Below are 25,335 nucleotides of genomic sequence, written 5' to 3' on the forward strand. Positions count from 1 at the left end.
CCAGAACTCAACAGCTCGCCTCTTGTGGGCCAATGTTTGCAGAAAATGTTTGCAGACTTCATAGCATGCCACTTCCAGGAATAATTAGCAGTCAGGCAGTCAGTCTTTCACTCAGGTCTGGTGGACAAAAACCTCAAGAATGTGGAGCCGGGTGGGAGGGGTGGAGGAGGTTAGGGGTGTTTGCCTAAGTGAGGCCTGCCAGCCAGCCTAGCTGGCCGAGTTTGCTAGCCCCCCGAATCCCAGTCTCTGAGCACACATCTATCCCCCCGACCCCCCGGCACACCGCCCAAGCAACCTGCTCAGTCTGGCCTCCAAAGGAAGGTCACTGGCTAGTCTTTCCTTTGTCCCATAGAACACCCAAGTCACCGTGCAGCCTCTAGCCCTGCCATGCAAGAGCTACTGGTCGCGGGCACCTTTTCCAATAATGTCCCCGTGGTCTTGAAGATTTGGCATCTGAAAGTCGCCTTCCCCCGCTGTCACCTAACAAAGACACTGCTGAGTTTTAAGTTCACAGACCCAATTGAGTATCAACCGCACAGTGAACGGTTGGGGATTTTTCTGACAAGGCTGTGATCTATGCTCTGCCTTGGACTTCCCGGCACTATTTCACTGAACCAAAGAAGAATACGGTCGCTTTGCTTCTCTGTTTAAGAAAAAAGTATAACCCCACGGGGTGAAACTCCTGTGACACGTTGGTTTTTGTCAGGCCTCTGACCTTTGGCTAAAACCTAGTCTCTCCCTGTGATAACCCAGTGTTACTAGTTTCATGTACAGGCCCCTGAGTAAATTTTGCAAAGGACTTCCTATCCCGGTGAATGGCAGACTAGCTCAATAGACTGGAATGACAGGGTATTTTAGGAAAATAAAATTTAACAGAAATCAACGCAAAGTCCTGTAACTTGGTCCCAAAAAGTCAGTTGCACAAATATAGGACAGGAGAAAACTAGCTGAAAGGTATAATATGCAAAAAAAAAAAAAAAAATAATAATAATAATAATAATAAGGGGGGATGCTTAGAAGTTTCTGGCGACAGTCAGACAGACAGTTATCTGGTGATAATGTGTGATGTGGCCAGTAAACCAAAAAGAAAAAGTAGTTTTAGGCTGCATTCATAAAAGTCCAGTCTTCAGGATAAAGCAGGTCTTCTCTGGCCCCATAGATCAAGCAAAATCCTCCTGAGTCATTGGGTGACATTTGGGGCAACCTGATGGGTAAGGAGGTAGAGTGTTGAGCTGGATAGGGAGAGTTTTGTTCTTTTGTTATCTATCTCCCCACTAGACTGTGAACTCCACGAGAGCAGGGATCACACTTGTTCCATCCACTGTTGGATCCCTAGTACACAGTATGGTGCCGGTCACAAAAGCATGTGCTCAGTGAACAGAACCGAGAGACTGAACAAATGAAGGGAAGATCTTTTTTTGGTCCGAGCCACTCAAGAGTGCCGAACCAGCTCTGGAGGTGAGGTCCCTCCCACTGGAGGAGTACAAGAAGAGGCTGGATAGCTATTGGCGTGGGGATTGTAGAAGGGGTTCAGGGTCCTTAGGTGACCTTAAGGCACACCTCCCCAGTCCCAAGCGCGTATAACAACATTCCCTGTGGGAAAAGCAGAGGCTGACACGGTGCCTCTGGGTGGTTTCAATACCCTAGCTGGCTGTGGGCTCAGAGCCACATGAAGCATGCGTTCTCTCACATACCTACTTAGTCCCTCTCTCTTCCCTTCCATTTTGCAGTTAAATGGGGTCTCGAGAGTGTTTGGGGGTACCTGTACTAAAATCAGGCCATACTCTGTTATCTTCCTCAGTGGTCGAGAATGATGGTGTGGCCAATCTCACCAGCTGCTTGGAGGTACATCCCCACTCTGAAGAAAATACACTGAATAAATACTAACCTTAAAATCGTGATTCCGATGAAACAGAGCCAGTGACTCTCTCAGAAGTCCTGAGACTTTGTTACCCCCAAAGGGGGCTTTATTTGGGAAAAAAACCCCAATTCACAATATACTAGTGACAAATGAGAAGCGAGCGTTCACTGGGCAGAAGCCGCTGCCTGACCAGTGCCCTGTAATGGGTAGCTGGCTGGTGGGTGAGGAGAGGGGTCAGGCTCGGGATTTCAGAGACTGGAGCTGCTGAGTTTTCTCTATCGAACACCCTGCCAGGCACACCCGTACCTCTCGTCATTCCTGAGGCTCCTTCAGCCATACTCCTGGAGGCAAACTCAAGACTTACTGGGGGCTGTGAGGAGGCTCAAACTCCTTATGTAAGTTATGAAAAGGTGGATTTTTTCCTCCTCTGTATCTGTATCTGTTTAAGCCAAAACAGTCCTTTTGGGGGAATCTGGTTAGTGCTGACAGAAGCAAGGATGAGAGACAGAGAGAAAGATCCAGGGGTTGTGAACCTGCTGAAGTTATACTGGGTGAACGTTTGCAGGTTTGTTGGTTGGTTTGTTTGTTGAGAGAGAGGGAGAGAGAGAGAGAGAGAGAGAGAGAGAGAGAGAGAGAGAGAGGGAGGAGGGAAGGAAGAAAGAGGAAGGGAAAGAAGGAAAGAGGGAAGGAAGGGGAGGAAGGGGAGGAGGGAAGAAAGGAAGGAGGGCAGACGGAGGGAAGGAGAAAGGGAAAGGAAGGAGGGAGAAGGGAAAGAAAAAGCTAAGTGGATTTAAGACAGTATGTGGGAAAGGAAATGTGCCGTTATTCCGTGGCCATTTCCTTTACACCTAGGAACTCTCTCATGTGAAAGTCTCATCACAGTCCTAAAAATTAAACTCTACAGAGAGATTCAGTGAGCCAAATGATCCCAAATGAGAAATGGCAGAGGAAGCAGCACCCACCGTGGTCCCCAAGCCCTCTGGTGAAGGAGGCTGTTCCAGCGAGTGTCAGATGCCAGAGAGATTTGTGGCGGGCCAGGCGGACACCGCCTTTTGATCTCCATCTGTAGAGGGAGGAATTCGGCTCGCCTTGTTCTGATATAGCTTAATCTCAGATTGAGGGCCCAAAGAGCTTCTAACTATGTGACCTAGGTACTGCTGGCCAATCCCCAAATGTTCCTTGTCTTTACTCTTCCGTTAATGAGACAAAATGTGAGTGTAATCTAGTGCAGAGCCGGGCAGCACTGTTCACACAGTTTCTATCTATTCCGGAGATGAAAGGGAAAATGTTCAACAGATGGATATTTCTAAAGGCTACCATCCTTTGCTTTTTTTGAAGCTACACATCTGTTGGATATGATTACAACAATCCCCTATGGGGTGAAACACAAGAAGCTTGCCTCGGACACCAAAATCTTGGCCCAAGAGCCCACTTGGGAGCCATTGAGGATATGGCCTTTTTTGTGATATTTTTACAAGTTTAATGGATATGGGAAGACACCGAGATTGTCCAAAGGGATCTGATATCATGGAGCTTCCCTGGAAATTCTAGCTTCAGGGTGACACGTGGAAAAATATTCTAGGCACTAAATCCCAAAAACTCGTTTTCACAGTCTCACGCCTCAGAGTCTCTTGGGAAGAATATTCTAGCCCAGAGGCCATTCAGGAGAGAAATGGGTAGGACTGGGGTAGACAGGAGGGGGTAGCTTCTGTGTCTTCCGTATAGCCAAACAAGAAAAGCTCACACATCCAATAAAAGAAGGCCAAAGTGGGAAACGACCCAAGACAAAATACACTTGGTTCCTAGAATATTCTTCCCCCAAGTTTCTGTGGTGCACTGACATGAGTAATTTAGACTTGTAAAAAACAAACACCACCAGTCTCTCAAACAGGAGGTGACTGGGTCCTCCTCTTCCCTACTGGCTATGTTAATTTCAGGTCCAAGTGGCCCAAGGTGGACCGCACTAAGTGCTTTGGCACTGGTGGGGGAGGAAACTATTTGGGGGAATTCAAGGACAACTTGAAACGGGGTTTTCCCTCACTGATTTCTCATTCCCTCCTCTTCCTGTCTCTATAGTTGGCAGTCCCGATTAGATTATACGGATTAGACCCAATCTTTCAGCAGCATGGGGAAAAGCAAACACGGGAACAGCTCTGCTCCCATAAATAGATCCACAGGATAGGAGTTTGGGGGTGTTTAGTAAGAGGAAAAATGATCAAGGAAACACTGACTCTTTACTCTCCTCGATTCTTAGCAGGGGACACCCTGGACCTCAATTGTCCCGTCCGTGCTATGTGGAGCACAATATCATTGATTCGTCCGAGGCAGGGATGCTGATCACTTGAGACCACATCCAACTCTGCCATCTACGATCAACAGGCTTTGTTCTGGGCCCGTACACAGCCACTGTCTCTGAACTCTGTTAAGGGCTGAGCTGATTTATAATCAAGAAGAACGAGGAAGCTGTCGTATCTCAACAGACCCACCGCGACAAATACTGTCTGGCCTCTTCCTTCTTTACTACGCTGGAATTTGAGAAAAGGCAAGCCCAAGATAAAAACTGGTGAGGTTTGCCGGTCTCCCCACAGGCCTCCGCAGACATTTCCTCTAAGTGTGGCCTGGAGAGAAACAAAAGTGGCCTCTTCCCCCCCTCTGCAGCCTCTGGCCCCAGAGGATGAGGCATAGTCAGAGCTTACAGTGTGGACGGCCAATACAGAAAACCTGAGCTCACAAGGTTCCTTTCGGGGTAGAGATGGAGACCCCGAATTCCCAGATGGACAAGGTCACCCCATCGTTGCTCAACCCTCTGTTGTTCTGAGCAAGGCAGCCCAGCGTCTCTGTCTCCCCCAAAGGTAGAATGCACACTAGCAGAGGCAGGAGCAAAAGGGGAGGCAGAAACAAAGGAGTCTTTCTTTAGCAGAGTGACCTTCCATAAGTCACTTAACCCTTCCATGCCCCTTGCTGCCATGTGACTCAAGCCATAATTTATTGGTTACAAACGTTTCAGTTGCTCAATGAAAAGTAATGGAAAAAGGGTGAACTCGTATAGTTATTCTACTATGGAAACTTTGTCCATTCAAAGGCAGGTTACAGAGTGGCCTTTATTTTAATTGAAAAGCATCTGGAAATTGAAAAGCCTGTTTGGCCCAGGGCCGCCTTGCAGAGTAATTGATGCGTGTCATCTGGCTGGACCATCCTCTGTGGGGACTCCAGGGCGGGGGAGTGGGGCCTGCCTGGGCCTGGTGCCCTTTTGGTGACTGGGGCAGATAAGCTCTGCCGCGCATACCTGCTCCCTCCACGGACATTACGGGGACTGCTGTGGCACACCGTCTCAGCGAGTCCTCGCCCCACTGAGCCAGGCTGCCATGCCTTTGGCTTTGCGGACTGCATCCTGAGGGAAGGGGGTGTCTGACGGTAAGCCTGTATTCCCAGAAAGATGGCTAGAGAAGCCGGTACCAGGGTGCGTTCCCGCGCTCCCTGACAATAAGCCCTGATAGCACAAACATTTCTAGATAACATCTTGTGACTGGACTTTTATGTGAGCAACATGCTCCCAGGCCCTGCTCCTCACAGAACACAGAATGACTGGACAGAATGGAACGCTCTTTAGACAGGGAGATACCAAACCCGGCTCATCCCTGACTGTGGCTTTAAAGAGGTGCTTTCTCGGGGCGCCTGGGGGGCTCAGTCAGTTAAATGTCTGACGCCTGGTTTCAGCCCAGGTCACGACCTCACGGTTCGTGAGTTCGAGCCCCGTGTCGGGCTCCGTGCTGACAGCACGGAGTCTGCTTGGGATTCTCTCTCTCCCTCTCTCTCTGCTCCTCCTCTCTCTTGCTCACTCTCACTCTCTCTCTCTCTCTCTCTCTCTCTCTCTCTCTCTCAAAATAAACTTAAAGCACTTAAAACTTAAAAAAAAAAAGAGAGAGAGATCCATTGTCTTGTCCGGGGCTCAGTGTCCTCATCAGAGAAAATTTATCCACGGGTCCCAAATGGAGCTGTTCACAGAATCTACTGTGCAGGGATAGCGTAGAATGTCAGTTACCAGTCTAGATGGCCTGGGTTTGAATTCTGACTCTCCCGCTTCCTCCCCAGGTGACCTTGGGCAACTTACTAACCTCTGTGTGCCTCAGCTTCCTCCTGAGTAAAATGAGAATATTAAAATTACTATTGTGAGGGTCATATGAGTTAATATTCGTAAATTACTTAGAACAGCAGTGGTTAGAGCTATGTAAGCATTTGTTACATAAGGAAACTTATCCAGAATGAAGATTTCTGGACCCTGCCCTGGGAGATTTGGATGCAATGGGTCTGGAAGGAGCCAGGACAATATGGATCTTTCAAAGGCTTTCCAGGTGATTCTGAAGCCCGGACACTAGATGGTCCCTAAGCATCCAGCTGTGCACCATGAGAGCTGTGTTCACTTAACAGATGTTAGCAGAGGGACCATTGTGTGCCAGGCACTGGGCTAGGTGCCGGGGATACAATAGCAAACAAGTCAGATGTGAACCCTGCCTCGAAGAAGCTCACCCTCTAGCGGAGAGAGACAGAGTGTAAACAAGTAACCACATAAATACATAATAAATTAAACACCTGATATAATTTCAGAGAGTAATAAGTGTTCTGAAGGAAACAAAAGAAAATAAGGTGACTGCTGGGGTCCTACTTTCATGAGGGTAATCAGGGAGGCCTCCTAGAGGAGGTGACAGCATCTGTGAACACCTATGTTACTATCTAGGGAAAGAGCTAGTGCAAAGGCCCGGAGGTAGGAACAAGCCGAAAGGGTTCAAAAAACATAAAGAAGACTAGAGTAGCCGGAATGTGGCAAGTGAGGGTAAGAATGGCAGAAAATGAGGTCGGGGGGTAGGCGGAAGCCAGATAACGGGACCATGGTAGAGTGTTGGGATTTTAAGTGCACTGGAAAACCATTGAGGGTTTTAAGCCTGGGGTAATATGTTCTAATTTATGCTTTAAAATCTTTTTAACGTTTATTTATTTTTGAGAGAGAGAGAGAGAGAGAGAGAGAGAGAGAGAGAGAGAGAGAACACAAGTGGGGGAGGGACAGAGAGAACAGGGAGACACAGAATCCAAAGCAGGCCCCAGGCTCTGAGTTGTCAGCACAGAGCCCAAAGTGGGGCTCGAACCCACGGCCACGAGATCATGACCTGAAGTCAGATGCTTAATTAACTGAGCCACCCAGATGCCCCTAATTTATGCTTTTAAAGGATCGATTTGGCTTCTGTGTTTGGGGTAGACTAGGGAGGCACGGTGTGAAGCAGGGAGACCAGTTAGGATACTGTTGTGGTGGTCCAGGCAAGAGATGGCCGTAGCTTGGGCAAGGATGGTAGTCCCAGAGGTGCTGAGGACTGGTCAGACCCCGGATATATTTTGAGTATGAAGCCAAAGGGATTTGCCACTGGCTGGAATCACCACCTGCCCCTACATGCGTGCCTTGCTGCTATGCTTTGCTCTCCACGTAGCGGCCACGCTGACCTTCTCGAAATGTAGATCAGGCCATGTCACTCCCCTGATCTCAAGCCTCAGTCTAACGGTTTCCCATCACACCACGGAAAGGCCCACAGTTTCCCAGGCGCTCTGGTTCCAGCTAACCTCTCCAAGCTCGTTTCCTGCCACTGTTCTGATCCACTCCCCATGCAACAGTCACCCCAGCCTCTTTTTCAAACACACCAAGGAGGAGCCTTTCTAAAGGCCTTTGCACCTGCCGTCGCCTCTGCCTCTAGCACCTTCCCCCAGACCTTCCCATGCCCTGCTCCTGTGCTCCAGGTTCCGACTTGAAGGTTGCCTCTTCCAACAGCCTTTCCCCAAGCACTCTACCAAAAGCAGCAGCCCCTGTCATTTTCTATCTACTTACCCTGCTTTATTTTCCTTCCTAGCAATTTCATATTACATTATACTATACTATACTGTGTTATAACTTGACATTATATATTATATAGTTATCCATTTATTATCCAACTGCCTACAATCTAGTATAATTTCCATGAGAGGAGGGACTTTGTTCTCTGCTGTATCCCCAGCATTTATAACATGCCTGGTGCATAGTGGGTTGAATGAGAACCATGGCATCCTAAGACATGGATGTCTACATCCTAAACCCCAAGAACACGTGAATGTGATCTTATTTGGGAAAAGGGTCTTTGCAGATGTAATTCAGGATCTTGAAATGAGATCATCCTGGTTTACATGGGTGGGTCTTAAATCCAGTGACAAGTGTCCTTATAAGAGACACACAGAGGAGAGACACGGAGAAGAGAAGGCCGTGTGAAGACAGAGGCAGAGACTGGAGCAATGTAGCCCACAAGCCAGGGAAGGCCTGGAGCCACCGGAAGCTTGGAAGGAAGAGGCAAGGAAGGATCCTCCCGTAGAGCCTGTGGAGGGAACGTGGCCCTGCTGACACCTTGATTTTGAACTTCTGGCCTCCAGAACTGCAAGAGACTAAATTTCAGTTGTTTTAAGCCTTACTGAGTTTGTGGTAATTTGTTACGGCAGCCACAAGAAACTGATACAGTAGGTGTGCAATGCCGTATGATGGAAGAATGAATGCATAAATGAATGAATATGGGCAAGAACTAGATGGGAACAGGATAGGATCAGGAATCAGGAGCTTGGTATTGGACATATCGTCTGAGGTGCCCATCGCACGTACAAGAGAGATGTCCAGTAGGCAGTGGGCATATGCGACAGGAGAGGTCAAAGCTAGAGACATCCCACTTGCGGATCATCAACCACAGGGCTAGACAGTATCCCCACTGGAGGCAGAATAGTTCAGATTGAGGAGAAGGCTGAGGAGGAAGCATTTACAGTGCTGTTTCCATCCGGCAGTAGTTCTCCATCTAAGGTGAGTTTGCTACCTTCCCCCAGCAGGGCACATTTGGCAATGTCTGGAGACATTTTTTGGTTGCCACAGGTAGGGTGGGGGGAATGCTACTGTTATCTAGTGGGTAGAGACCAGGGACACTGCTAAACATCGTAAAATGCACAGGACGGCCCCACAACAAAAAAAATATCTGGCCCCGAACTGTTTGTAGTACTGAAGATGAGAAACCTTTGTATACAGGGACTGGTTTAAGTCTCCTAGTGTTGTGGGTTTCTTCTTCTTTTTTTTTAAACCTATTTTGTGCTGTACACATTTTCTTTCTAAACTCTTATTTATAAAAGATTCAGAAAAAAGATCAAGAGGCGGCAACCAACTCCCCACTACTGGCTTATTGTGTGTGACCTTGTGCAATTTACTTCCTTTTTCTAAGCTTCTGGGTTCTTTGGGTGGCTCTGGGAGAAGGCGGGGAGCAGGCTGATGGCATTAGCTGCTCTCTGAGCTTTCTGCCAGGCCCCGGCGTCTGCATGTTTGTTCTCCACCCCCAGTGAGAGGTAAATCCCCGCTTGGGTCAAGCCCCTGAGCAGAGTTCCCGGCACTCACGGGCAAAGAGAAGAATGTAAGATACCTTAGGCACAGGGACTGCATTTTCTAGGACAGCCCCAATTTCAAACATCCATCACCTTGAATCCCTACAAGCACATCCACGAGTACTTTTGTGTCCCAATATTTGGATTTAGAGTTCCTTTATCCTAATGCTGAAAGAGCACCTAAGTGTCAGGCACTATTCTCCAGTGCATCATATCATTTAATCTATCACACTGACCCTATGAGGCAGGACCACTATTATTCCCTTTTTATAGATAAGGAAACTAGGGGTCAGAGGTTAAGTCACTTGGCTAAGGTCACCCAGCCAGCAAATGATAGAGCTGAAGTGAAGACCCAGGTCTGCCTGATGCCACAGTGTGCCATCTTAGCTACTCTGTCACCTGGCTCGTCACATCACCTTCCAATATACTCTGGAGCTGTTGAGCTCCAGAGGGGAAGCTCTCTCCAGTAGGGGGAGAGGAAAAGAGAAACAAGGACGCCCTCAAATGTTAGCCATTTCCTGGTCTCTGGAAGGGCTTCTGTATGAGCCAGCATTCTAAAAAGGGAAAACACCTTTCCCGATCCCTATGGCACTTGTGTGAGGCCTCTCAAGAAAATTACACAGTTCAAGGCTTGCAAAATCTGTTTTATTTGTGGGGCGTTGGCTGTAATACTAGACTTTTCATTTGGCTGCCTTAATTAAGGCCAATAGCCAAGTGTCTCTGCACTGCACTTTTAATTAGAACAGGGCACAGACATGGTGATGCGGAGGGCCATTTGAGAAGTCGCTATTTAGTCGCTTTAGTCGTGGCTATTTCTTCCCTTCTTGAAGTCAGGAGGAATCAAGCCTAATAGAAAAGTGTAAAGGATTCCAGTGCCCAGAGGTCAACCCCTTCATTGTACAGGTGAACGTACTGAATTTCAAGGGCCTAAGACTTCGCCAGAGTCATATGAGCAGATTGGGGGAAGAATTGTAAGCAGTCTCCTGTGACCAGGCCACAAAAATTCTGCATGTCAAGGGGTCACTTCCTCTTCTCAGGGCCTAAAATTGTATTAGCTGCTCTTTTGTTAGGGCATCATTGTTGTTTTCACAGGCTCCCTGGGAAGCTGGAAATTATTCTACCTTGAAGGAACCCACCTGAATTCTTCAGTGGCCAGTTAACAGAGTTAAATAACCAAACCACAGTCCCTCAGGCTGTCACAATACTGTATGTGATGAGGAATCGAATGAGTGAGGAGGAGATCCTCTTGGGAAGAGGTAATTGAGGAAATGAGGCTGCCTTAAAGGATAATAAGAGAGAAGGGAGATGCTGTTCCAACAAGGGGGATAGATTGAGCTAAAGTACAGACGTAGAATGTACGTCAGTTACTATTTATTAAGCTCCTACTCTGTGCCCGGTCCTAGAGATATATCCATTTAGGAGTGTCTCTGCAAAGGACCACAGATTTAAAAGAAAGCGAGCATTTAACCCACTGGGGGCAGAGGAGAGGATGAAATGAACTTCTGAAGTTAAAAACAAAAATAAAAGAAGGCAAATACTATGAAATGACAATAATGAGAATGGGAATGAAGAAGGCAAAGATGAAATAAGATGACAATGAATGGAAGCCCCACGAATGCAGAGAAGTTTTGCTCTATTCACTAACGACTCCATTGTTCCAAGCGCAGTACCTAGGACACAGCAGGAACTCATAAAAATATTTGTTGAGAAAAAAATGAACGTAACAGCAGCAGCAGCAACATCATCATCATCATCATATTCAGAACCAGGTGGCTCAGCAAAAGATCATGGAGAAAGGACTCCAATTACAATTTTTTAAATGATTATTTATTTTTGAGAGAGAGAGAGAGAGAGAGAGAGAGAGAGCGCACAAGCAGGGGAGAGGCAGAGAGAGACACAGAGAGAGAAACACAATCCAAAGCAGGCTCCAGTCTCTGAGCTGTCAGTGCAGAGCCCAACGTGGGGCTCAAATCCACAAACTGTAAGTTCATGACCTTAGCCAAAGTTGGACTCTTAACCAACTGAGCCACCCAGGCACCCTCAATTCCAATTTTTTACTCAGTTCCTTCTCCTTTTGGGGCATTTAATTTCCCAATGTGTGCAGAACGGTGCTTTTTTCCTCAGATTTTTATTTTAAAAACATTACTTAAAGGATGTTGTGTCCTCATTGCATTGTATCAGAAGACACATTATGTAAGTTTGCTCGACTGTTGGTGATGTTAGGCTTGTAATTTCAAAGGGGAAAAGATAATTTCACAATGGAGAAATCAGGCAGACACCAACATAAGCAAGAAATCAAACTAACATACACTCATGCCCTAGCATTTCAGCATATATTGATGGCCATTGCCTGAATCCATTATTAAGGTGGTGGTTGCAAAATGGTGACCTCCTAATTCTGTGATTCCTTCTATATTTGTTGGCATTCTCCTGGGCAAAGTGATTTTTTAAAATTTTTCAATGTTTATTTATTTTTGAGAGAGAGAAAGAGAGAATGAGAACATGAGCAGGGGAGGAGCAGAGAGAGAGGGAGATACAGAATCCGAAGCTGGCTCTAGGTTCTGAGCTGTCAGCACAGAGCCGGACATGGGGCTTGAACTCGCAAACCACGAGATCATGACCTGAGCCGAAGTTGGATGCTTAACCGACTGAGCCACTCAGGCACCCCTGGGCAAAATGATTTTTAAAGTCCTCTCTGACCCAGATGTTCTGTGCTTCTATCATTGAACCTGATTTAATTTATCTGGTAGCAGGGACATTGGAGAGTAGTAGGGCCATTGACTAATGAAGCTCTTCACAGAACAGTTGGATGGGGCACAGAGCCCAGGCTGCTGAGCCAATGAGGGAGGCAAGCAAGGTCAGATGGATTCTGAGGTGCCCAAGGAAGAAGGAAGAACCATTTGGCCAAATGACTCCTCTTGTCTTGATCAGAGTTACTGAAGACTGGCCTTGCCATAGGTGACTCACATGCTGCCTCCCGATCTGCTCTTGACTCTAGGATGTAAGCTACTCAGATGGCCCAAGAAAAAGTGTCACATATATCTTTGTGAAGTCAAACTCAGACAGTAAACGAAGATACAGTAAAAGAGCATATGAACTCTTCAATTGTGACAAGAGTCATTTTCATCCTTGTCCAGTTCATAAGTAGGAGAGAAAAGCCCAGGAAATATGCACAGTATTATTTTGTGTGTGATTTACTTGTTCAGTTCCTACACTCTCTTCTTCCTTTCCTCCATTTCTAGAATTTCCCATGAAGTCCTAGTACACTAAGAAAAATCAAGGGGTACATTAGCTTCAAAGTTTTCATTCTTCCTCTGATTGAAGCTGTAAAATTGATTCTTGGGGTGTGTGTTCAGCAGTGAAATGGGATTTGGCTTAGTTCAGTGGGCCCTGGAATCATCCCAGAACTTCCATGGCCATTTCTTGCACCACCTGCAGAGATCCTAGAGATGTCAGCTAGAGCACCCTTTCCCCATCATCGCAGGTCTGCCCACCTTCCATCGTAAACAGCAAAAATGGGGAGGTTAGTTACACAAGCTGGTTCAGATGGGCCCACTCAGAGGAGTCTAGAATCTAGGTTCCTCTTCTAGAAGAAATTCTAGTCTGTTCTCACCACTTGATGGCACAAAGATCTGAGTGCCACAAATCTTTTCCACCAAGGATTGCCAGAGGTTTGCAAACAGTGGCCTTGTCTCATTTATCTTTCTCTGCTTCCCATCACAGGCTAATTCAGCCCAGATTAAAAACAGATGATAGGGCTGGCTTTTGGTGAAGTCAGAGATAGGGTTCTTCCAGAGTCCTGTTCATAACACTGAGCCCAAATGTAGAGTGTCTATGTGATTTGCAAAGTACTGCAAAACCATCCATGGTAGCTTTTGTGGCAAGAGGCTTGGAAGGATGCTTATTCTCTCATTAAAGGTCTCCTGCTTCTGTAGCTTCCACAAGTCAACACGGGCTTTGTGCCCAACCCTTCCTGGTGCTCACATCAGTCTGTGTGGGTACCATGTTTAAGGCCTGAAAATTGAGTTGGGCATCTTCAATAGTGTTGGCCTAGATCCGAAGGGAAAGTGAATTTGGCATGCCCACTACACGCAAGGTGACAGAGGCCCTTTGTCTGGACTGACCTGGGTTGAGATGCCCAGTCAGAAAGTTAGAGAGTGATCTTTTGTCAGCATGATGAGAAGCTGGCCACATCAGAGGATGATCAATCTTGGACTAGAATTGGGCAGAAGGGTAGAGTGGGAGAAAAGGACTAAGGATGGGACTTCTATACAACACCTAAGAAGCCTTACCAATAGTGCAGATTGAGTTCCAAGGGAAAGGAGCCCACCTTACTAGGAATTTTCCCCCATCACCCTCAACAGAAGAAAGGTTCCTTTTTGCATACTTCAGCCTGCTCCCCAACTACATGAAGGCAAATGAATGTCCCTCCAAAGCTTCTCATGGGAACTCAGAATCTGGCATCATTCAGGAACTGAGAGAGTTCTAGGGATTAAATCTCATTATCTCCTCAATAGCCAGAATGTTATCCAATGCTCTGCCATTAAAAACAAAACAAAACAAAACAAAACAAAACAACACTGTAGTTGGTCTCTGCTTTGATCTAGTGTCTTCTCATTTCTTATACTCTTGCTACCAACAAACTGAAAATCTCAGCATTTTCCCCACTTACATTCTAGGGAGACAAGTTGTATGTCCTAGCTACTCCCCATTGCCCTACTGAGTACTTTTTTCTTGCTAGGCCACTTCATACATAGGTCATCCATCAGCTGATACATCGACTGTCCTTGGGTCAGGTACCCATCCATGACCTAAGAAGTCACCATTCCAGTTTTGAAAAATAGTCCAGGGCCATTCTCTTCAGCAAGGGAGTGTGGACCATGTAGTTTCCCTTAGAAGGAAATGGTGGAGAGGCCGACTGTAACTGGCATGTCTGCTCTAAGATTTCTTTTTTTTAAATTTTTTTTTCAACGTTTATTTATTTTTGGGACAGAGAGAGACAGAGCATGAACGGGGGAGGGGCAGAGAGAGAGGGAGACACAGAATCGGAAACAGGCTCCAGGCTCTGAGCCATCAGCCCAGAGCCCGACGCGGGGCTCGAACTCGCGGACCGCGAGATCGTGACCTGGCTGAAGTCGGACGCTTAACCGACTGCGCCACCCAGGCGCCCCTGCTCTAAGATTTCTAACGGCATGATGGCTGAGGAAGAAATAATGAAGGCCCTATCGGACACCCTTTGCATCAGAGTGTGTGATGGTCACTGACTGCAGCTTTGCCCAAAGCTGGCCCTAGGCATATCCCTCGAATCCCATAGAGTATACAGAGGGCCATTCGTGACGTGGACTATGTAGGAGAAAGACAGTTTCACCAGAGCTTTTCTACTGATGGCAGAAGGTAGTAGTGGAGATTAAATGGCTTTTCTTATCTTGGAAGGCTGCCTAGCCCCTCCAGAGGGCCTCAGCAGAACAGCTGTCACTCTCTACAGAGCAGTAACTTTGGCCCCGCTGAGTGAGTGGCCACGTGTCATGTGCCCTTCCTGAGGAACATGCTCCAACTTGTGTCCCCTGCTATATTTGAGCTATTGAAAGTCCCAGCAGGAGCTAAACACCTGCAGCACTGAGTGGTAACCCAGATCGTTACTTTTACTGGGCCAAGCACTAGAGACACAGGAATCCCTTCTCAAATTCCTCACCCCAGTGCCACCAACCTTTCTCTTAGGTTAGTTCCAAAAATAGTGCCCATGTGGGGCCACAGGCTGGTGGGTAAGGGGATGTAAAACATGGAAATACATGTAATACAGCAGGTGGGATGAAATGGAATCTTTCCCTTTTTGGGTCAGGACTGGGAAAATATTGATCATTTCATGTGAACGGAAAAAACTGTCTTGAATCTAGTACCTGATAGAAGAACAGATTAAGCTCTTCTGAGAAGAACTCAAGTTCGGACTTAAAAGCCAATTTTCCAAAACACAGGGCTCACCAGGCTGCTTCAAGTCAGGGGAGTCTGTACACATCCTCTTTGACAAGGAAAATTCAACATGTTGTACATTTGGTCCTGTGGGGAAGAGGGAGGTAGACGACGGCAGCTCTCTTGCACTCTAAAGGCTTGTGTCCCTTATCAGGGCTTGTAGCCGGTCTTTTTCCCTGCCTGGTAGCTAAGGAGTCATTTTGAGACAGACATCTGTTCAGCAATCTGAAAGCCCCAGACAGAAGACGGAGACATTCATTTTCCTTTACTCATAATGCAGGGGCCAGGGAGGACTGATTTGGTGGCAGCGTTCCATCCTGGCCTGGATTGCAGCTGATCTGGGAAGAACAATCCAGGATGACACTTAGGCACTATCCAAACGGTCTTGAATTACCAAGCAAGTCCCAAAAGCCAGCTAGGAGAATACTTTGGAACCTGAAATGGATGTAAGCCGAGAGGTCCTTAATCGGAGGTCTGCTGTTGATGAGGTTACAATGTGGTGAAGTGGAAGAATGCTCATCCAAGAATCAGGACATCTGGGTCCTGGCCCACAACTAACTCACTGCATGACCTTGAGCAAATCCGTCTCTTTCTCTGAGCCTCTCTGTCCCCCATCTGTGCAACTCAGGGTAGAACTAGATGCGTTCGGAGTTCCTTTCCAGCCCTGTCTTCCTATGGTTTGAAGACAGGAAAGTTGGTGGCCAAGAGTATCTCTTGCAGGGTACGATGCCAAACCCAGGGTATACAAAGGTGGTTTACTTTTTATTGAATATTAAATAAACAAAGAAAAATCCTTTTCTCTGGTTCAACATCTCCCTTCACCTCAGCCAGCCATCTCGTTTGGCACAGGGAGGACTAGGTGAGAGAATGAGAAGTACTCAGTATGAGCCCTGCCTGCTGCTGGACCAATTGCCCCTTCCAGGACCCCAACTGCAGCTTGGCCCTTGCCCTTTTTCTTCTTCAGCATGACCAAGAATCCTGGTTTTTAGTCTTCATCTTAGAAACCGATGGGATGAACTAATCCCAATAACAAATTGGGCAATAATTCAAGAAGAAATGAGAGCCTACTCTTCCAGAGGACTTACGATGTAATAGGGGGATAAGTGCAAATCATAAAGATTTCCCAGTGCCCCTCTAATTTTATGCCACTCTTAAGAGTGATGTATCAACAGAAAGAGATCATGAAAGGAATATTAGCATTAAGATTCTGTCACAGATCAGTCACGGGAATAGCTAGATAGAAACAAAGTGCAAATTCAAAATCATTTGCAAAGCCTAAGGAAAATGTGTGTTATGCTTTTCTCATCTGAAATCATCTGAAGAGTGACCATAAACTTCTTGTCAAATCAAAACTCTCCCTTTACCCCTGTCAAAGGTAGAAAAGGTCTTTCTAGTTTCTTTTAGACCATCAGTGGAGTCTGTCTTAGGGGGTAGATTTAAAGTCTTCTGGGAAGTTCATTGCTCAATATATGATGTGAGAGTCTACTGGTTGCTAGAGTTAATGTAGCTGCTTTAGCTGGCTAGGTTATGCCCCCTTTCCTCCTCTCACTCTTGGACAAAGTGTGATGTAGTGGAACGAGTGCTGGACTTGGGCTTGTGCCTTAGTGGAATTTATTTAACTTCATCAAGTTTCACTTTCCTGATCTGTACAATGAGGGGAATAATGGCTACTTACCTCATAATTTTGTTTGAGGACTAAATGAGATAATGCATATATAAAGCACCTAGCATAGTGCCTGTTGGGCACACTGTCAATTCTCAATACACAGTAGTTGTTATTAGTTTTAGAGAGGCCTCACAGTGGGGCTGTGTGATAGCTCTGGGCACTTGGAGGTAAGCCTGTGGACTACTGAAAGTAGTTGTGAGGAGAGGAACAGAAGACAGGAAGAGAAGTGAAGGGGCCAAGCAGAAACTTCTCTTGTTTCCTAATGGCCAGCCCTGACTCCAGGAAACAAGTTTAGAAGAAAGGGCTCCCCCAGTCCTCTCTGTAAATGTGGCCAGAGCGGACCATTTTCCCTCTTGCTCTGAGAGTGCACGAGAACATCTGCTAAACCTGCCGTTTTCCCCCAACTCGGACATTTTCCACTCATTTGACTCACAGAAATCAGAGATGAGATTTTTTAGGGTTTTTTTTTTATAGCAAATCCAAGTGTTTTGTCAGTCATGCTTAAGGGGGTATAGCCTTTCAGACGCTGAGCAAGTCTGTAACAGACAACACGGCAAAGAGTGTCAATCCTCCCGTTCCCACTTTGTCAAATGATGTGGTGCTGTGTGATGCTGTGATATGAATCATTCAGGCAGCTGCCATACTGCATTAATTGCAGAGGAGCTGGATTCCATACAAGGTGTTCCCAAAGGTTCATTACTAAATACTCCTCCAGCAGTTCTTTGAAAGGTTGCATTGGGTGACAAGGACACTAAATCCTTCTATGCGTTAGAGCTCCAAGAAAGGACAACTGGAAATTACACCATGGTTTTCCTCTCTTTTCTTTCCAGAAGAGAAAACATAATTACTCACTTGGGCCATTCCCACCCTCTCCTTGATGTTTTCTGGCTTTGAAGGCACTTAAGTTGCTGTTCCCTTGCGTTCAAAGTCTTACACCACAATTTCTTTATGAAAACAATATGTCTTTTAAATTAATGATAAATAAAAGTGAATATGTCACTGGAAGATCATCCTTGTGTAAAGTATCCAGAATTAAAAAGAGTCCAATCACCTCTAACCTCACCCCAATCTCATATCTTAAATTTCAAGCTACTTGGAGACCATCTCCACTCAGATGTTGCACCATTACGTCCCACTCCCTACGCCCCAAACCAAATGTTTCACCTTTGCTCCGAAGCATCTCCTTTTCCTACTTTTTTTTCATTTCTGGTGAGGGCACTACATACGATGACTCAAACAGCCAGGCCTCGAAACCTTGGGCTCATCCTAGATTTCTCTCTTTCCTTCATCTGCCCTTTCACAGATGACTAAGTTCTGGTTGTTCTGCTTCATGACTTGCCTTTAAATCAGCCTCTGAGTTGCCTACGCCCCTCTGTTGCCACTGCCACAGCTCTGCCCAAAATTCCAGAAGGGTTGCCCTATTGCTCATTGTATTGAATCTAAATTGACCTATCATTCAGGAACCTTACATTATTTCAGAACGAACCCATAGCTCCGGCCAGGGCTCCATCCTCCTTGTATGGGTATGAACCACAAACCACATTCACTCCTGCTTCCGGGCCCGTGTTTGTTTTTGTGCCCACCTTCTATCGCCCCGAATTTACACATCTTCGTATCTCTGAGGGCCTCTGACAAGGTCCGCTTCCTCCAGCAAGCTCTCCCTGACTTATCTAGCATATATGCACTACCCTCTGTGCCTGTTGCCTCCACCATGATATTTTAGCAAATACTCAGATGATATAAAGGAAAAAATATTGAAAGAGTCAGGAAACCTGGGTGCTAGTCCCGGCCTTGCTTTTGACTCAATATGCGACATTGGACATTGGGCAGTCACTCCCCTTCTTTGGGTGTTGGTGTTCTCCTAAGCAAAATTAGAGAGTGAAACCACAACACTGTTTCTCAGGTACAGGTTGTTTGCACAGCACCTTCACATTTGCTGTACCTGCAATCAATCTCTACTTTTATTTAAGTAAAAGTTTCCTATCTTTCTTTTTGATTGAAATACATTTTTCTGGGGAGCTTGGGTGGCTCATTCGGCTGAGCGTCCGACTTCAGCCCAGGTCATGATCTTGTGGTTTGTGAGTCCGAGACCCGTGTCAGGCTCTGTGCTTGGAGCCTGGAGCCTGCTTCTGATTCTGTGTCTCCCTGTCTCTCTGCTCCTCCCCTGTTCACGCTCTGTTTCTCTCTCTCTCTCTCTCTCTCTCAAAAATAAACATTAAAAAAATTTAAAAAAAAAGAAATAAATTTTTCATTGTGGTAAAACATATATAACATAAACTTTACCGTTTTAATCATTTTTAAGTGTCCAGTTAAGTGACATTAAGTACATTCACACTATTGTGCAATCATCACCACCATCCGTCTCCAGAACTCTCTCCCAAATATTGCAAAACTGGAAGTCCATACACGTTAAACAATAATTCACCATTTCCTCTTTCCCTAGTCCCTAGCAACCACTATTCTACTTTCTGTCTCTCTGAGAGTATTCTAGGTACCTCACATAAGTGGAATCATAGAGCAACTGTTTATTTTGTCTCTGGCTTATTTCATTTAGCATAGTGTCTTCAAGGTTCATCCATGCTGTAGCATGTGTCAGAATCATGTACATTTTTCATAAAAGGAAATGATCACATCTGTGAAGTCATGATTTTATGGAATGGCTATATATTTTTCTAATATACATTAAGATAAATATGTAACAATAAAAATAAAGTTTGTGTGCCTCAGTCCCGTCAGTAGTGTGTGCCTCGCTTTTCAGGGAACACCTGACTCAATCATCTTCACAGGCTTATCAAGCACGAAAAATATATGCCTCAGGGCAGCAACGGCTTTCAAACATGGCTGATTATCAGGAGAGAGAGAGAGAATCCCAAGAAGGCTCTGTGCTGTCAGCACAGAGCCTGATGCAGGGCTTGAACTCATGAACTGTGACACCATGACCTAAGCTGAAACCAAGAGTCGGATACTTAATTAACTGAGCCACCCAGATGCCCCTATCTATGCCTCTTTTACGTTTCCAATTGCACAGTGCTGGTCACAGAGGTCAAACTCAAAAATATCATATTGGCTGATAAATTGAGAACTTCCAGAAATAGAAAAGAGATGGAATTTTAAATTAACTTTTTTCTTTTCAGCAGTGTCCCCCACCCCCTCCCCAACAAGTTCCTCTGTAAAAGAGGCATAATGACACCCTACCTTATGGGGTAGCTGTGACTCAAATTGGATAATATGTGGGAAAGCAATGACTGTTACAAAAATTTCTTGTACACTTCTTCTGAGCTCAGCATCATGCCAAGGGCTATGGAAGACAGACAAGAAGTTTAAAACATGATTCCTGTTCTCACAGAGCTCAGGATCTGCTCGAGGAAACCAAACTAACCCAGATGGAACAAGTGAGAAGCAAGGACTTCCGAGTGGGGCAGAAATTCAAGCCAGGTGCTCTCTGGGCAGGCTTCATGGGCAAGGCTTGAGCTGAGCCCTGAAGGAAAAACAGAACTTAGAGACAGAGAGAGACAGAAGAGGCCAGAACATTCCAAGAGCAGGGAATGGCATCAGACGTGGCTGAGGCGGTTACCCATGTGGTATATTTGAGTTGGCCCAATAAGACTCGTCTCATCACACAACGCCCCAAAATAACACTGGAAATTTGACTGTTTAGAATTCTGTTCCTTATGATGGCTCTTCTGGAAATGCAAACACACCTGGGCTAGTTTGTATATGACCTCACTTACACCTTAGTGTGCATTAGTTAAATCAGAATGCTTTCTCCTCAACATCTGGACGAGATGGGTGGGCTGAGGGATGGGACTCTGATTGGTGGAGGCTCAGGAAAGGGTCATTTTGGAGCCCCAGGAACAGTTCCAGCTGGGAATCCAGAAAGCGGTGCGGGGGCCCAGGGAGGGCAGCAGGTATCAAGGCTCTAAACTGCCCATGACAATGTCATTGTGAACACAAGGAAGGAGACAAGTCCTGACCAGAATGAATTTCAAATAATTTCTTCTGTTGATGTGTTTAGAGGCCTTTGCAAACCAGGTTAACTTACAGATTTCTATTAGAAAAGCATCAAGCTTCCACGCTGAACAAATGAAGATTTGTACAGATGGGTTATTTCATTTGATGGGTGTTTGGGAAGAGGGACTGTGACAGGCATAGAGATGTGGTTCTTTGGAAACAGGCCTGTAACAGGCTCTCTTGGTCATTTCATACCCAGGCTCTCCCTCCCAGCTCCTTTACAGTTTGACTCTTGGGCTTGACCTCAGGTTGGAAAAAAGTTTCCTTTGCAAAGACTATGTATTTTTTTTGTCTCCCAGCGTCTGCTGCTCTCAGCAGAGCTGGTTTCTTGAATAGCTGCGATTAAAGACAGAGGCCCTTTCTCTTCCTTCTCTGGGCTGTGAGGAAGCTGGTTTCCCACATAGGGCTGCACTTGGGGCATCTCTTCCTGGTCAGCCCTCCATTCTCTGAAGCCATTACACCAGTTAATCCAGCCAGCCAGCTAGCCAGCCTTGGAAGGTTTGGCTTGGAAGGTCCCAAGTAACTTAGGCAAAGATATTTCGAAAAATGTCTAAAAAACTTGACTCTGGGGCTTCAGGAGTGAGTCTATGACAGTGAATCCTGTCCACCTTTTTAAAATTTTACTACTTTCCTCACAGAGCCAGTACACATCCTGCCTGTGGGACATTTTTGTTTTCCCTACTCCAATTAGGCATGTCCATAATCAATCACTGAGTTAATTCAAACTATTCCTTCAGAGCCCACAATGTGCTAAGCTTTATATGGGAAAGAGGAAGTGAAAGGCAAGGCTATATCTTCAGAGAAAAGATATCCTCTCCCTACACAACACACATACACAAAACATAGTTAGTTCCCAGGAGGAGACAGTAGAAGGTTAAAGTCAAAATTACTGCAGGGGAAGAGCAATCAGTGTCAACAGAATTTGGAAAAGGAACAGTGAAATTCAGGAGGGGGAAGTGGTCTAGTAAGGCTTCCAATAGGAAGTGGCTGTGAGCTAGACTTGGACAGATAAGCCACATTTAGAAAATATATTGACATAAGTTTTATCATCCTATCACCCTTGCCTGAAAAATCTCAAACAATTCCTCCAGAATCACAGCCTGGCATTCAAGGCTGTTAGTCCTATGGCTCTACTTCCCTAGTAACTCCTAATGTTCTGCTACACAGGATTCCTCACCCACCCCCATTTACATGTGGTCTCTTGAGCATCCCCACATGTCTATACCTTGGCTTTCTCTGTGTTCCACCTTCACTCCTTCCCTCCCCTCCAATTCTCCAATGTCACCTATTCCTCATCAAGTTCAAAATCACTTCACCCTTGACTCATCCCTGCCAACACACACCCAGTTATGTCTCCCTCCCCTGAAATTCCTCAACACGTAAGGCATGTCGCTCATCCGATACACCACATCTAAACCACTTGCTAGAAGAGTTAACAGTAGTATATTATGGGATGCAGCAAAAGCAGTTCTAGCGGGATTCGTAGTGATTTATTCCTACATTAAGGAAGAAGAAAAAGCTCAAATAGACAACCTAACTTTACACCTCAAGGAACTGGAAGAAAAAACAACAAACTAAGTGCACAATCAGTAGAAGGAAGGAAATAACAAAGATCAGAGCAGAAATAAATGAAATAAAGACTAAAAAGACAATAGAAAAGATCTGTGAAATTAAGAGCAGCTTTTTAAAAAGATAAATAAAACAGACAAACCTTTAGCTAGACTTACCAAGAAAAAAGGAGAGAGGACTCAAATATATAAACATAAATGAAACAAGAAACATTAGAAACGATACCACAGAAATGCAAAGGATCATAAAAGACTACAATGGGTAACTATGGGACAATAAATTGGGCAACCTAGAAGAAATGAATAAATTCCTAGAAATATACAGCCTACAAAGACTGAATCATAAAGAAATAGACAATCTAAACAGATGGATTACTAGTAAGGAATCCATAATCAAAAACCTCACAACAAAGAAAACTCCAGGACCAGATGGTGTCAGGGGTGAATTCTATAAAAAGCTTAAAGAATTAATAACAATCCTTCTCAAACTCTTCCAAAAAATGGAAGAGGAAGGAACACTTCTAGCTAGACTCATTTTACGAGGTCAGCATTACCCTGATACCAAAACCAGACAAAGACACTAGAGGAAAAAAAAATAAGCCAATATTCCTCATGAACATAAATGTAAAAATCCTCAACAAAATATCATCAAACTGAATTCAACCGTACATTAAGAGGATAATATACCATGATCAAGTGGGGTTTATTCCAGGGATGCAAGGATGTTTCAATATCCACAAATAAATCAATGAGATACACCACATTAATAAAATGAAGGATAAAAATCATATGATTATCTCAACAGATGCAGAAAACGCATTTGACAAAATTTAACATCCATTCATGATAAAACAAGACACTCAAAAAAACAGGTAGAGAGGGAATATACCTCAACATAATAAAGGCTACATATGACAAGCCTACCACCAGTATCATATTCAATGTGGAAAGCTAAAAACTTTTCCTCTAAGATCAGGAACAAGACAAAGATGCCCACTCTCACCACTTTTATTCAACATTGTACTGGAAGTCCTAGCCACAGCAATTAGACAAGAAAAAGAAATAAAAGACATCCAAATTGGAAAAGAGAAAGACTTTTTCTATTTGCAGAAGACATGATATTATACATGGAAAATGCAAAGATTCTACCAAAGAAGCTGTCAGAACTAATAAACAAGTTCAATAAACTTTCAGGATACAAAATCAATATACAAAAATCAGTTGAGGGGCGCCTGGGTGGCGCAGTCGGTTAAGCGTCCGACTTCAGCCAGGTCACGATCTCGCAGTCCGTGAGTTCGAGCCCCGCGTCAGGCTGTGGGCTGATGGCTCAGAGCCTGGAGCCTGTTTCCGATTCTGTGTCTCCCTCTCTCTCTGTCCCTCCCCCGTTCATGCTCTGTCTCTCTCTGTCCCCAAAAAAATAAATAAAAACGTCGAAAAAAAAATCAGTTGCAGTTCTATATGCTAAAAATGAACAGAAAGAGAAATCGAGAAAATAATCCTGCTTGCAATTGCATCAAAAAGAATAAAATACCTAGCAATAAATTTAACCAAGGAGGTGAAAGATCTGTAAACTGAAAATTATGACACTGATGAAAGAAACTGAAGATGACACAAATAAATAAAAAAGATACTCTGTGCTCATAGATGAGAAGAATTAATACTGTTAAAATGTCCATGCCACACAAAGCAATCTCCAGATTCAATGCAATCCCTATCAAAATTCTACCAGCATTTTTCACATAAATAAAATAAAACAATCTTAAAATTTATATGGAGCCACAAAAGACCCAGAAGAGCCAAAGCAAGTTTGAGAAAAAAGAATAAAGTTGGAGGCATTACACTTCCTGATTCTAAGCTATGTTACAGAGCTATAGTTATCAAGACAGTATGACCTTGGCACTGCACTGCCTGCAGAGATGTCTGCCCTCAGACTTCTGGTGAAGCCCAAAATCATTAAAAAGAGAACCAAGAAGTTCATTTCGCACCAGTCAAAATTAAACGCCAAGTGGCAGAAACCCAGAGGCATTGACAATAGAGTGCACAGAAGACTCAAGGGCCAGATCCTGATGCCCAACATTTGGTTATGAGAGCAACAAGAAAACAAGGCACATGCTGCTCAGTGGCTTCCAGAAATTCCTAGCCCACAACGTCAAGGAGCTTGAAATGCTGCTGATGTGCAACAAATCTTACTGTGCAGAGACTGCTCACAATGTGTCCTCCAAAGCCACTGTGTAAAGGGCAGCCCAGCTGGCCATCAGAGTCACCAATCCCAATGCCAGGCTGCACAGTGAAGAAAATTACTAGACAGACAGCTTATGTGCACATTGCATTCGTGTTAATAAAACTACAAAAAGAAACCCAGTATGGTATTTACATTAAAACACATACAGATCAATGAAACAGAATAGAGAGCCCAGTAATAAACTCATACATATGTGATCAATCAATCTATGACAAAGGGGTCAAGAATACACAGTGGGGAAAGGATAGTCTCTTCAATAAATGGTGTTGAGAGGGGCGCCTGGGTGGCTCAGTCGGTTAAGCGGCGGACTTCAGCTCAGGTCACGATCTCACGCTTTGTGAGTTTGAGCCCCGCATTGGGCTTTGTCCTGACAGCTTAGAGCCCGGAGCCTGCTTCCGATTCTGTGTCTCCCTCTTTCTCTGTCCTTTCCCCACTCTCTCTCTCTCTCTGTCCTTTCCCTGCTCTCTGTCTCTCTCTCTTTCTCTCAAAAATAAAGATTAAAGAAAAAATGAAAATAAAAAAATAAATGGTGTTGAGAAAACCAGACAGCCATATGCAAAATAATGAAACTGGACCCTTACACTATACACAAAAATCA

At 45.1% G+C, this 25,335-nt stretch overlaps 1 pseudogene; it reads left to right on the forward strand.

Annotated features, from left to right (window-relative positions):
- Positions 1-24,411: 24,411 nt before the first annotated feature.
- LOC115506900 lies at positions 24,412-24,799 on the forward strand (annotated as a pseudogene).
- Positions 24,800-25,335: the final 536 nt, after the last annotated feature.

Source organism: Lynx canadensis, chromosome X (assembly GCF_007474595.2).
Source record: "Lynx canadensis isolate LIC74 chromosome X, mLynCan4.pri.v2, whole genome shotgun sequence".
In the NCBI taxonomy this organism is placed as follows: domain Eukaryota; kingdom Metazoa; phylum Chordata; class Mammalia; order Carnivora; family Felidae; genus Lynx; species Lynx canadensis.